Genomic DNA, 15,598 nt, shown 5'->3' with positions numbered 1-15,598 from the left:
TTGACTGATGCTGAATTCGATCGAAAAGAAGAGATCAACTGCCATGTGTCATGGTCAGTCATATCAGCAGAGAGTGATGAAAGCATTCGACAAGAAGGTCAAGTCTCGAGTTCTGAGAAAATGACCTTGTGCTCAAGAAAGTCTTGTCTTTCGTGCCCGATTCCAGGGGCAAGTGAACTCCAAGCTAAGAACGTCCATACGTTTTCAAGAGAGCCTCTTCAGGCAGTGCTTTAACACTTACATCAATGGATAGAAGTTCACTCGTCCTGTGAATTCCGATGCAGTCAAGAAATACTTCGCCTACAAAACAAAACAAAAAAGCAAAAGCTCGCTAAGTCAAACACCCCAAAGGGCGACTTAGGCAAAAAGGAGCGTCTCGGTGGATTGAAAACCCGAAAGGGCGATCCAGGCAAAAGTTAGAGACATTGAAAAAAAGAATTTGCATCCCGCTAGATTGAACACCTCACACTGGGGCAATCTAGGCAAAAATTAGGGATTTGGCAAGTAACTGCATCTTGACAAGACTGTGCTCTATATCTGTCATCCGTCAGGGATTCTCGATTCGTCATCGACTGAAGCTTTGAATACATCGAAAATTCAGAATGGTAGAGGAAAGGTCATTATGTTCAATGTAGCCCGCTCCAATATATATCACCGATTTCAAACTTGTACAGATCCATGGAGTCTCGCCCTTTGCAGACTACCATTCCATCACATTAATTTGAGCTTTTTATCCAATTATTTGCACTCTTATTTGTTTCAACTCAACAAATGTTTTGCATGTTTTAACTGATAAAGTATCATTGTTTTCAAAATAAACAAATTTTTCAAAAAAAAAATTGTTCTTAAACAAAGTGAACGTTCACGATGATGGAAGGATACTTAGGAGATCCGCAGTGCTCTCCCGGGGGTGGTATGATTACCAACAGGTAAGACAATTGTTCGTATCTCGAGCATGACTGTATCTTTGTCCTGCAGAACCTCGTATGGTTTCTCCTCAGTGAAGTTGCCCAATGCAGTGTTGTTTGAAGTTGTTCATCTTCATGTTTCCGGCAGTACAGATTCTTCCTCCAAATCCCTGTTAGCTCTATGGTGGGGCATCCCCAGTAGAGTGCTGTCTGAGCCTCATCGTGGGGCATCCCCAGCAAGGTTGCTGTTGAAATACTTTTGTGGGGCAGCTCCCCTAGCAGAGTGTTTATTGAAGACTTCAACTTTCGCCTCTCCAGCAGGCCAGTCTTCCTCTCCACCAACATGGGTGTTTTTCTTTGAAGATTCAGTATTCGGTGGATCGACATCCCCATAATCCGGCATTCCCTCAGATAGATCCCTCAGTGGAGTTGTTCGCGTAAGGAGCTTTATCAATGCCTATGTATCCTCATCAGAGATCTGGTTGCTTCTTGGTATCCCTGATTTCCAGCACGAGTCGTTGTGGCGCGTACGCCTGTATGTTGAACTCTGTTCTCCGGTTGTGACCGACGATCCCTCCGGAAGCCTCTTGTGGCCTTCCTCCCATGCAGGATAAGTGTTCCCTGACGTCCCAGTCCCCAGTGGATTTTCTTTGCTCTCTGGTGGCTTTGGTTTTCTCCCCGGACGGTTGATTCCCGGACCTGTGTGTTGAGCATGTCTGTTTGTCAGCGTTCATCATACATTTTCATGCATAATGCATACATGCATAATCATAGCATTCGGATACTCATGTTGCAGCTGTTGCCGGGTGTCTGTTGATTGTTACCTCCTGCTATTTGTTGATACAAATCTCTCCAGTAGATTTTCCCCTAGCAGATACGGGTGTGTCCGATCTCTCCATGTAGAGTCTACCCCTTAAGCAGAAAGTGTCTATCCTTTCCTACCATTTCCCCACTGAGATACATCCTCGTGGATGACGGTTGCTTCCGTTCCCTCCCTACACGGGATGGGTTTCCCTATTGAGTTCTTTCCTCATTAGGATGAGTCTTGTTTCAGTCTGCCTTTTTGGATCAATCCTAAATTGGCTTCCTGTTGGTTGTCGCCTGTGCTTCCCTGGGGCATAAATGAATAGTTGCTCACTAACCGGCATTCATTCATCTTATCCTCAGCGGAATTTGTTGGCTTCTACCTACGAACCGGTAGCTGTAAGTCCTTTCTTTACGGTCTTCTACCCACTAGCTGGTAGTTGTAAATCCTTTTTTCTCACTCTGTCTCTCAGCAGATCGTTTGGCCTCTGCCTACAAACCGGTAGTTGTAAGTCCTATCTTTGTGGTTTTCTACCCACTAGCCGGTAGTTGTAAAATCCCACTTTCATCCCCTGGCGGATATTGTTTGTTGGCCTCTACCTACAAACCGGTAGTTGTAAGTCCTATCTTTGTGGTTTTCTACCCACTAGCTGGTAGTTGTAAAATCCCACTTTCATCCCCTTGTTGGAATTAACCCTTTGTGTTCATCCCGATGATGACTGGTTACTTTTCCGTGGTTTTCTACCACCAAACCGGTAGATGTAATCCCCTCTTTGTGGTATTAATGGTGTTTTCCCCTTGGATACTTGCCTTGATCAAGCAGTATTGTCCCCAGTGGGTCTTCCCCTTTCTTTTGGATATTTGCTCCGAGTTAGCAACTTTTATCCTCTTTTGATTGGTCATCTTTGCATACCTAGTCCTGGTACCGATGCCTCTCTGTTCGGTCGTTTATCCATCTAACAACCTACAACCCGGTTACGGATAATCTTCCGTGCGAGTGTATCATCTACGTTCTGACGGCTATAGATAATATATCTCATGCACTCTTTGGTCAATCCTTCGATTGTTATCACCAGCAGAGTAAGATTCGTATTCCTTGTGGAATCGAATGTTCATCCTTTAACAAGACTGCTTTTTCTAGCCCTCTTCAGGATGTTGTATGTTTTGGAAAACAAACCAATTCACGCTTTGGTCGGTCACCCGTTTCATACCTACAACTCGGTATTCTTGGTGTTCCTTCCTGTTTGGTCGCTGTCGTGACCTTGTTCCCCAGCGAAACCCCCTGCAAGTGTTCAGCCTTGCCCTGTCATCTTGTGGATGTCAGTATCCCGTCAGCACCCGCGTGTGTTGTTTCTTTGGTGTCGGTAAACACCATCCGTCGGTGATTTCCAGTCATGCGTAAGTGTCTGGTCTTCTTTGGTGTCGGTAAACACCATCCGTCGGTGATTTCCAGTCATGCGTAAGTGTCTGGTCTTCTTTGGTGTCGGTAAACACCATCTTTCGGTGATTTCCAGTCATGCGTAAGTGTCTGGTCTTCTTTGGTGTCGGTAAACACCATCTTTCGGTGATTTCCAGTCATGCGTAAGTGTCTGGTCCTCTTTGGTGTCGGTAAACACCATCTTTCGGTGATTTCCAGTCATGCGTAAGTGTCTGGTTTTCTTTTGATGTCTGTAAACATCATCTTTCGATGTTCGTAACGTCGTCCTCCCTTCCCTAGTGAAGATTACTCCTCTCCGTTGGTGTCGATAAACGTCGAGTTTTTCCCATCCGTCCGTTGACGTCTGGTTGTGTTTCTCTTATTCCCATTCATCTGTAAATGTCTGGTTGATCTTTTTGGTGTCTGTAAACATCATCTTCCGATGTCTGTAAACGTCGAGTTTTTTCCCATTCATCTGTAAATGTCTGGTTGATCTTTTTGGTGTCTGTAAACATCATCTTCCGATGTCTGTAAACGTCGAGTTTTCTCCCATTCATCCGTTGATGTCTGGTCGAGCCTTCCCATTCATCTGTAAATGTCTGGTCGATCTTTTTGGTGTCTGTAAACATCATCTTCCGATGTCTGTAAACGTCGAGTTTTCTCCCATTCATCCGTTGATGTCTGGTCGAGCCTTCCCATTCATCTGTAAATGTCTGGTCGATCCTTTTGGTGTCTGTAAACATCATCTTCCGATGTCTGTAAACGTCGAGTTTTCTCCCATTCATCCGTTGATGTCTGGTCGAGCCTTCCCATCCATCTGTAAATGTCTGGTCGATCCTTTTGGTGTCTGTAAACATCATCTTTCGATGTCTGTAAACGTCGAGTTTTTCCTGGTCGTCCCCAGTTGTTTACCTCTCCGTTGGTCTTGGTAAACGTTGAGTTTTTCCCATGTCGTCCGTTGACGTATGGTTGTATCCCTTCCAGTCATTCATTAATGTCTGGTTACCTCTCCGTTGGTTTCGATAAACGTCGAGTTTTTCCTGGTCGTCCCCAGTTGTTTACCTCTCCGTTGGTCTTGGTAAACGTTGAGTTTTTCCCATGTCGTCCGTTGACGTATGGTTGTATCCCTTCCAGTCATTCATTAATGTCTGGTTACCTCTCCGTTGGTTTCGATAAACGTCGAGTTTTTCCTGGTCGTCCCCAGTTGTTTACCTCTCCGTTGGTCTTGGTAAACGTTGAGTTGTTCCCATGTCGTCCGTTGACGTATGGTTGTATCCCTTCCAGTCATTCATTAATGTCTGGTTACCTCTCCGTTGGTTCCGATAAACGTTGAGTTTTTTCCTAGTTGTCCGTCGGCAGCTAGTTGTGATTTTCTTTTCCCATTCATCGTCGTTGCGATGTCTGGATGTGGCCGTACTCTTTGAAAACAAAAACCCAAAAAAATATATACCAAGTAATAAACCCCAGTGGACGTTTCCATTGGTGGATCCTTGTATTGTGCAAATTCTACGGTTCTTTTGTATTCAATCCCTGTTTACCCTGGAAGTCTGACAGCCACTGCTATCATCCGTTCGGGTTCCCAGCTGATTGAATAGGGGCAGCTGTAGCACCTCAAATTTGCACCTATCATGGTACATACCATTCTCATATTAGGTCATAGCATATCATGATACATTGCATTAGCATTGCATTGTCCCCAGTTGCCTCAAGTGCAAGCAGTCAAGAATTAGGTCAAACTGATCAGGAGATCAGTCCACCAATCAAGCAAGGGTGTTTCTCAAGGAGCCAAGGCCCTAGGGTTTGACCAACAAGTTCACATGACTTGAAGGTCCATTTGAAGTGTTTAAGTCAAGGGTTGGATGTTCAGAAGCCATCAGTTCATGCACAGACAGTCAAAAACCCTAGAAAGTCAAAGTTGGTCAACTGTGGTTGATTTTATGGTTTTGATGGATGGAAATGGTTTGAGAGAGTTTGTTCATGTCCCAATAGGCCTCATATATCATGGCAATCAACATCATGGAAGAATTTGAAGTAAAATCAGAAATTTCCCAAAATAGAAAGTGGACCTGTAATTTCAACTGCCAAAAATGGAAACTTCTTGATCCTCAACTTACATCATGATACAAGCTTCAAATGAATTTTTGCCCAACATGAAAGTTGAAGATCTTGTTCTCCCCATTTTCAAAGAGTCCAAGAACTCTCAAATCCCATGTATGGTTGTCAAGATATGATCAAATCATTTTCACAAATTTTTGAACTTCAACGAGCCATAACTCATGAACCATAAGGCCAAATTTGGTGGGGTTTTTTCCTACAAACCACATTTTTCCTCCTCTTTCCAAAAATATAAATTTCATGAACCAAAACCTTGCCAATCAAAATGGCATTTTTTGACCTATTTCATTTAAAAATCAAGTTTGACCAATAGTTGACTTTTTGATTCTTTGATTTTTTCTCACTTTGGCCAATTGGGATTTGTTTCATATGGTATTTGCAACATGCTCCAAGTCCAAGTTTGTGTTCATTCTATCACCATGCTACCATTTTGACCAAAAAGTGCAAACTTGTTAATTTTGCAATTGGCTTCATTAAGTAAAAGCAAGGTTAGCAATTTATGTACAGACCAAAAACAGCAAGAAGATTGGTCATATGCAGCCTGTACCAAGCCCAATTCGTGCAGCCATATACCTCCATTTACACTTGTGTCAAAATTAGCAACTTTTGCAAATCACTTCATTTAGCATAAACAAGTTTAGCACTTCCTAAACCAATGCTAAACAGTCACATATAAGGGATTTTCTGCTCATTTCAACCCTAGAGAGACAGCAGCCGCAGCAGAATTTCTCACTCTCTCACTTTTGCATTTTTACTCCTTTTGCAAATTCTGTCAAAAACCCTCAAAAGACCATGAGTTCTCTTGTTTGTTCCATGATCTAGACAACATTTGGAAGCTTGTTCAAGCATCATTCTTCACCTGTATTGCAGCTCCAAACTCTGTTTTCTTCAAGGACCTTCAATGGTGAATCGAATTTTGGAAGCTTCCAAGCCTTGCTGAGCTCATCTCCCTCAAGTATCCATCATTCTATAGCATTATGGAGATCTGTTTCAAGCTGTAACATACAAATAACCACTGTTGCTCGATTTTCTTCACAGCCAAGTAAAATTTCGACTCCTTCTTTTTTCCAAATCATGCTATGTTTTAGGTAGTTTTTGTTATGCTGATTCTAATGAACTATGCATTGCTTAAAATGGTTGTGTTATGATCGAGAAATCTGATTTTCCATTTGTGAGTATGAATATGTTTTCACTCGATTTGTTTTGCTTGAGTTGATTTAATGAAAATAGATAGCATATTCATGTTGTATGTTGCATGATGATTCCATTGGTGCGCTTGATGGTTTGTTCTGGGCATAAAAATTTTCGAGCTAGTTTGAATGTTGAAGGTGATGGCTGTTGTTCATGAACCCTAAATCTGCCCAGAAATGTTGTTTGCTTTTGGCTGTTCATTTGTTCTGTTTGCATGATGGACATACTGCTGCATTGCCATGCTCTTTGTGCGTTTTTGTGTGGAATTTGTTTGCCATGATGATTGATTGAAGATGAGCATATGAGCTGCTGTTGCTGCATAAACCCTAGGGTTTTTAAACCCAGAATTTTGAATGTCCATTGGCCACGGTACTGTTCCATTGGCCATCAGCCAATGAGAACATTTCGTTCTCCATGCCAAAACGCAGAGTTTTGGATAAGTGATGCGCTATTTACAACATTGCCATCGGTCAACCGAGTTTGACCATTCTTCCATGCTTTTTGTTCATGTTTGCTTCAATTATTCACCAATCTTGCAAAATTCATAACATCTTCATTATTCATCCAAAAATTATGGAATTTTTTGCATAATGATCACATGAATGTCTAGTTTTTTATCATTATTTTTTACAGATTTTTTGGATCATTGAATATTAATTGGCTCTAGGGTTTTTGTTATGTGACCAAAAATTGTATCCTTTGCCATTTCTTTTGTGAAATAGTCATGATGCATCCATTTGAGCTGAAATTTTTTGTGGTAAAACTAGACTCATTCACCTTTGTTTCCATGTAAAGTTTGTGCATTTATCATATGTGGATTGAGAGCTTTGATTTTTTGAAGTTAGAGGTTACATTTGGTGTCACACCATGAATGTGCATTTTCCCAATTTTGTTTGACATGCTTCCTTACATCCAAATGACCCCAAATTTTGCATGATCCCTCCCTTACATGTCTAGTTCATGTGTGATTTTTTCCTGGATTTAATTGTGCAATTTTCCATTTGATTGTGAATTTTCTTCCCTGCCTAGTCAATTGTTGACTTTTTGTGCTACATGTTGCCAAATCCTTTGGGAAATTCTCATACCATATTGTATGACCATGAAATTTCATATGTGATAACTAGACATCTTGAGCTTTGCATTGGTGTTAATCTCATTCATTTCTCATCTGTTTTCAATTTGATATGATCTTTTGAAGTTGACCCATGTTTGTTGACCTTCATTGTGCATGCTTAAATTTGGTTTGACTTCTTGATTTTCATTGACTGCCTTCCTCTCATCCAAATGCCATGAAATTTGACATGCTTACCATGTTAGATGTTAGGATTGAGTGTGATTTATTTGATGATTTTTGAAAATGTTTGGGTTGACTTTTGATGCAAGTCATTCTGTTGACTTCTTTGTGCTTTCATTTGCCTTACTTTGACTTCAAATGTTCATGAAATGATGATAATGATTGATATGCATGTGAGACCAATTGAGATTGCTTCTTGAATGTTTAAAGTTGATTATGGTTGACTTTCCTTTGCTGTTTTGACTTTCTCATTTGTTTTTGACCCTAGGCTAGTCCTAGTGGTCTTTTGGAGCTTACCATTGAGTTAATGTTTCAGGTTGAGAACCAATGCCTTAAGGATCATCCAAATTTGATTGAGTTGGATTATATATCATGTTCTAACCTTTGTTTTGTAGGTGGCTTGACTCATGTGCTTGAGTTTTGTGCTTGGCACAGTTGGTTGTTGGTTTTGACTGTCTGTTTCCCAATTTCCTTTTGCTTTGACTTGTGGAATGTTTACTGATTAGTTTGACTTTTTCAGGTACTTTAGTTGCTTAAGTTCTCTGAACTTGATTTGCTTTGCTTTTTAGCAACTTGCTTGAGGTATAATCTCTTTTACTTCATGTAGTCTGGAGACCCGGCTCGTTATTTGGCCGGGCAAACTGTCTGAAGTCCTCCTTAAGAGGCCATGCTTGTGTATGTTTAAAATTGTCCCCAAGCAGGAAAAGTCCTTCAAAAAGGCAATTGGTGGAAGGTAGGGATATGCAATCTATCCCCCACTACTCTTGTTGTGTCATCCCTCTGCTCACACTGCTGTGTGTTGATGCATTGGGATACAAACCCAAGATCTTGTACAAAGTGTACAGTGTCAGAGTCTTCGAGTATAGAAGGGTTCCCACTTTCTGGACCCATGCTCATTTGTCTATTAGCTCTCCCAGGCCCGGGATAGAAGCTGTGAAGTCTCATCTTCACTCACCTTTCATCTGCTTCACCTTAGCCTCTCAATGGCAAGGTTAAGAGCACACTTACCCTATTCCAGTTGGCCCTAGTGCCTAACCCTTGTGTGAGCCTCTTGTATGCATATAGAGTGTGCTTCCTGTGATTGCCTGTTTGCTTTGCCTCTTTAGGTGTAGTTTGGACTTGCCCTTGTGCAAGGTAGGTTGTGCTTGGCTTGCTTCCTGTGCAAGTCAAGTCTGTGTGGCTTACTCCCTGTGTGAGCCATGCTTAGAGTTGTTTGGCCGAACTACGGCAACTCTGATTCTCATGTCCAGATGAGATACGTAGGCACGAGACGCGATGTCTTGCCGAGTTTGACTAACAACTAACACTAATTCTCTTCTCTCGCCCTCGTTGCGATTGAGACCTCCCCTTTCTCTTGCCCTAGTTGCAATCGAGTCCTTCTTTCCCCCAGTGGCCGAACTACGGCAACTCTGATTCTCATGTTCAGATGAGATACGTAGGCACGAGATGCGATGTCTTGTCGAGTTTGACTAACCACTAACACTAATTCTTTTCTCTCGCCCTCGTTGCGATTGAGACCTCCCCTTTCTCTTGCCCTCGTTGCAATCGAGACCCTTGCTTCCTGTGCAAGCCGTGCCTAGGATAGATTGGCCCTTGTGCCAGTTAGCTAGAAACCTTAACTTAGGGTTGACTTTGCATGACAACATCTAGGCTCGAGTCGTAGTCTCCCTAGAGTTGTGTCTCCCTCTGTCATCTGGTTAGGCTAGAACCTTTGTCCCTGCGTAGGGGAACTACATCGCCCTGATCTTCATACCAGATGAAGTATGTAGGCAGGAGATTGAGCTGATCTCTCCGGGCGCCCTTTTTCTTTTTGTGTGTTTTGTTTGACAGTTATAGGCTGAGTCCCCGACTCCCTATCTATCTGTTGTTTTGTTTTGGTTCGGATGCTGACATAAGTCCAACGATTGGCATTCAGGCTCCACGTTTGCCTGTGTTTGTGTCTGTTTGTGTGCGTGTCAGCCGAGCTACGAATGCTCTGATTCTTCTCTCGTCCGAGAAGATACGTATGCATAGGATGCGATATCCTAGCGAGCATGTGTCGTTTCCCCAGTCCGAACTACTTCGACTCTGATGTCTATACCTGATAGAATAAGTAGGCCCAGGATGCGACATCCTGCCGAGTCAGTTTCAGTCAGTTTCTTTTGTCTCTTTCAGCCAGTGTGTGTGTGTTTGAGCAGTGTTTGGCAACCATTTTTCCTTCCTTTTGTGCGTGGATCCCGTAGAGTACTACGGATGCGTAGGGGTGCTAATACCTTCCCTTCGCATAACCGACTCCCGAACCCATCCTCTTTGGTCGCGAGACCATGTTCTTTCCTAGGTTTACTTCGAGCGTTTCCTTTCCCTCTTTTGGGATAAATAACGCACGGTGGCGGCTCTGTTGTTCTTTCTTTTCCCGCCGGTTTTTCGCGTGATGCGACAAAGTGGCAGTGTATTATTTGACAAAAAGAGAGAGCTCCAACGGCTCTCTTCAATAGCCAACCGTGGGGACAGCTGGCCATGTTTAACGGTAACAAAAATAATATTAAAAAAGGGAGACATACGTTTCCATGGGCCAGTTACATATTAACGGATGCTCTCTCCTCCAAATATAGAAAAAATGAAATAGAAAGTGAAAAGGAGAAAGGTGGATGTTCACGATAAAATAATAAAAGAAGGAAAAAGAAGAAATCTCTCTCACTCACCTCACTATCACCCACCTCCACTAACAAACCAAACCCTCGCCGTTTACCATTTTCAACATTACAAACCCATTCACCTTCATCAACTCACCTTCCGACCGTCACCAACCTCCGCCATGATTATCGCTATGAAATCTCCTCACCCAAACACACCTTTCATCAACTACTCATAGCCTCGCCGCAATTACCAACTCTGATACGTCTTAATTCCGGTTTCCACTCTGATTACGTTTCGATTAGATTAAGCTTGTGATAAGTTTTCTGTTTAGATCTGTTGCAGGTTCTAGCATCGAAGTTACTTTTTCCAGGAGAAGAAAAACGTTTGAGAAACAATGCTCCAGATCTGTTTCTACCGAAGCTACAACGCCAACTCGGCGGTGATTCTCAACAACAATGAAGCGGAAGCATCAAACAACAATGGAACCTTGTTTTCTTCTTTTTTTTTTGCTTTAATGCGATTGGGTTTTTGTCTGTTTGATTTTTTTTGCAGCTCATTGCCGCTCACAATTGTTGCGGGTTCGATTCAGGATCTATATTCAATTTTGAACTGATTACGACATCGTCAGAGTCCATTCCATTTCAAACCGCACAAGAATAACCACCGTGTACACATCTCATTGTTGGTGTAAGCCCTAGAGGCCAATACATTTTGGTACTTGTATCGAATAATAAAAGGCATTCTCTTTATTATGGTTGATTAATAAATTAATTATGTGAAGACAAAACAACTTCAAGCAGAAATTCTGAATTGAGAATATTACCCCATGAGTGAAGGAGAATTGCGGTCCAAAACGCAGCGGAAATTAAAATTTCTCCTTTAGAGATCCTTACGAATGGTCATGATCAGTGATAGAATATTTACCTCTTGTGACGGTTGAAACCTTTCGTGCAGATCTCTTGTGACAATCAAAACCTTTGATGCAAATCCACGAAGCGATCACGAACGTTGAACGATGACAACGTCTCTACTCAGTCCACACGAACGGGTTCCTTCAATCTCAGTGCTAGCTGGTACGAATGAAGGCTTTGAGTGAGAGAGAGAGTGAGAGAGAAAACGAAAATAATGCAACCGCAAAATTTTTGCTTCTGCACAAGGGTTCTATTTATAGAACCACTTGTGTGGGCTTCAAGCTAAAAAGCCCACTTAAGTGTATTTTGGCCCATATCTTATAATATGCCCAAAATCACTTAAGCCCATGGTACCTTACCATATTTCGTATTCTACTCAAGTACACCGTACCTTACGATGTTCTATAATTCACTTAAGGGTACCGTACCTTACGATATTCCTTAGTTACTCTATCTCTCATCAATCCGTCCTTTGTGTGTGACCCTGTAGGTTTTCGTGACGTTGGCAATTATATTAAATCACGTATTTAACATAATAAACAGTGAGCGGTATCTAGCAACACATCACTGCTACCCAAGACACGAAAATGTCAAGTGATCTGACACAACCTTCTGTGATAATAATTATGTGTATAATTACCCCTTTGCCCTTATGTCTATATTGAACACAAGGTATAGACCGTGTCATCCTTGTCCGGTTCAATATTGGGCCCATAGACATTTATCCTGTTATGCAGGATGGGCAAATTCCATCTAGGACACTCATGTCCCTCAGCATGCTTTGTGGAGTACCCATCAACTGTCTTTATGGTTATCCAGTTACGGACAATGTTGGATCAGCAATAAAGCACTCGACTCCACATCTAGGATCCATAGTGGTTTCAGGTCGAAGAGTGGTATACACCATTATCACCATGAGAATAACTTATGACACTTTGCATAACTTTCTATATAGTATTCTCATAGCGGGTCAATCCGGTATAAATATTACTCCTAATATTCATACCTATGTTTAAGACTTGATAACTCTTTATCCATGATCCATGAGATGTGATCATCAGTCTACAAACATAATAGTCTTAATGCTTTAATGTTATCCCACTTCACACTAAAGCTCGACTATGGATACTTTAGGAATAATGTCCTTATGTTTAATGTGTTCTCATGATTAAGTCACACTTAATACATTAAACGGACTATCTATTCCAGGGACTTTATTAATCAACCATAATAAAGAGAATGCCTTTTATTATTCGATACAAGTACCAAAATGTATTGGCCTCTAGGGCTTACACCAACAATGAGATGTGTACACGGTGGTTATTCTTGTGCGGTTTGAAATGGAATGGACTCTGACGATGTCGTAATCAGTTCAAAATTGAATATAGATCCTGAATCGAACCCGCAACGATTGTGAGCGGCAATGAGCTGCAAAAAAAATCAAACAGACAAAAACCCAATCGCATTAAAGCAAAAAAAAAGAAGAAAACAAGGTTCCATTGTTGTTTGATGCTTCCGCTTCATTGTTGTTGAGAATCACCGCCGAGTTGGCGTTGTAGCTTCGGTAGAAACAGATCTGGAGCATTGTTTCTCAAACGTTTTTCTTCTCCTGGAAAAAGTAACTTCGATGCTAGAACCTGCAACAGATCTAAACAGAAAACTTATCACAAGCTTAATCTAATCGAAACGTAATCAGAGTGGAAACCGGAATTAAGACGTATCAGAGTTGGTAATTGCGGCGAGGCTATGAGTAGTTGATGAAAGGTGTGTTTGGGTGAGGAGATTTCATAGCGATAATCATGGCGGAGGTTGGTGACGGTCGGAAGGTGAGTTGATGAAGGTGAATGGGTTTGTAATGTTGAAAATGGTAAACGGCGAGGGTTTGGTTTGTTAGTGGAGGTGGGTGATAGTGAGGTGAGTGAGAGAGATTTCTTCTTTTTCCTTCTTTTATTATTTTATCGTGAACATCCACCTTTCTCCTTTTCACTTTCTATTTCATTTTTTCTATATTTGGAGAAGAGAGCATCTGTTAATATGTAATTGGCCCATGGAAACGTATGTCTCCCTTTTTTAATATTATTTTTGTTACCGTTAAACATGGCCAGCTGTCCCCACGGTTGGCTATTAAAGAGAGCCGTTGGAGCTCTCTCTTTTTGTCAAATAATACACTGCCACTTCTAATAGGAAAAATGAGAAGATATTTTTGTTATTCTTATTTTTTCTAATAATTATTTGAAGCTTAATTTTAATTGGCCAAATTGGAATGGACAAGGATTGCAAATGTTGATCATTGATTAACTCTGATCCAATGATCATGTTTAACTCAAAGAAACACATAAAGAAACACAAATGATTGAATACTTTCAAATGCTTAAAATGTCCTTTCTAGATGATTTAATTTATTTAAAACAATTTAAATCAAATAAATAATTCCAACTTCAAAAATAAGTATGATAAAAATAAGGACATGAAATTCTATTTATTTTTTCCGAATATTTTGGCGAAAGAACAAAATTAAAAACGGCTAAAACTGAATAAATGTCGGGCGAAAATTTGCTCGAAAAATCAAATCGGATGCACTAAAATGATCAGCATAAAATACACTTATTGAAAAAATACATCATTTCTTTAAATTTTGAAATAAATTTTCACCGGTTAAAAGGCTCAGACGGGTCAAAACGCAACTGAAACAGACGCTGAAAAATACAACGAGCACACCAGGTTAAACTACATGAACTGCAGATTAATAATACCGGCATCGGCAATTTTAATTTCGAAACTTTTTATCTACTGATTTTTGTCCGTGCTTGAGGAAAGATTCAACCGATTTGTCTGTATTTTCAATAAATTTATTCTGACTGATATTTTAGTTATTATTCATGATGGAATGCATGTCATGCTGTGCATATAATCCAAATTAAAAAATGAAATCGATTTTTTTAAAAAAATTAAATATGCCCGGACAAAATTGGGGTATGACAGCTGCCCCTATTTCATTATCTTGAACTTGAAGGTAAGAATGACAACAGTCTTCGTACATTCGTAGTGGAAGATAATTAAATACGAAAAGACCCAAATTTTGTCCTCTAAAATGCAAGGAAGAAATGTAGAAAGAACATACAGTGAGAAATAGTGAGAGACGTTATCCTTAAGTGAAATGGAGCAGTCAAGACTTTCTGGGAGTCGTCAGAACAGTATCTTGGAAGTCATAGTCGAGATATGACATCCCTAGCTAAATCTCAAGATTTTTCAGGATGCTAAAGCAGTATAAAGAAAATCTGGCATGAGACTCTTCATATTGATGAAGCAGCATCTCAATAGTAAAAGTGAGATTCTCTATATCGGGTCGAAGCAGCATCTTATATGATAGAATTAAGATATTCCGAACAAGGGAATGATACCTTAATTGAATCTAAGACTCTCCGAGGATACTTAGAGCAGTACCTCTAAAAAATCTAAAATGAGACTCTTCATATTGATGAAGCAGCAACTCAAACAGTAAAAATGAGATTCTCTGTATCGAGTTGAAGCAGCATCTTATATGATAGAATTAAGATATTCCAGCAGGGAAAGATACCTTAATTGAATCTAAGACTCTCCGAGGATACTTAGAGTAGTACCTCTAAAAAATCTGAAATGAGACTCTTCATATTGATGAAGCAGCATCTCGAACAGTAAAAGTGAGATTCTCTGTATCGGGTCGAAATAACATCTTATATGATAGAATTAAAATATTCCAGCAAGGGAAAAATACTTTAATTGAATCTAAGACTTTCCGAGGACACTTAGAGCAGTATCTCTAAAAAGATATGAAATGAGACTCTTCATATTGATGAAGCAGCATCTCAAACAGTAAAAAAATGAGATTCTCTGTATCGGATCGAAACATCATCTTATATGATAGAATTAAGATATTCCGAACAAGGGGAATGATACCTTAATTGAATCTAAGACTCTCCGAGGATACTTAGAGTAGTACCTCTAAAAAAACAAATGAGATTCTTCAAATTGATGAAGCAGTATCTCAAACAGAGAGATGAGATTCTTCAGATAAATGAAGCAGTATCTCGAATATTCGTCTGTTGGGGGAAATTTAAGAAAAGACTCCTTTTGAGGGAGGCATACTGGAAATGCTCTGTAGGGGAAAAGCTCATAAGAGACTTTTTAGGGTAACCTCTGCTTGGGGAGCAATGATTGCAAAGGAAATGTTGGGAATATTATTATTAATCATAAAGTTGAAAAAATGGCTTACTGAGATATAATCCTACGAGCATATGTAGGGTAATAACTTCATTTGGAAATGAGGAATGTCCAAGATATACATGAATGACCTTGGATCCTG

This window comes from Lathyrus oleraceus, chromosome 6 (genome assembly GCF_024323335.1).
Source record: "Lathyrus oleraceus cultivar Zhongwan6 chromosome 6, CAAS_Psat_ZW6_1.0, whole genome shotgun sequence".
Lineage (NCBI taxonomy): Eukaryota > Viridiplantae > Streptophyta > Magnoliopsida > Fabales > Fabaceae > Lathyrus > Lathyrus oleraceus.
Note: the sequence above shows the minus strand (reverse complement) of the source record.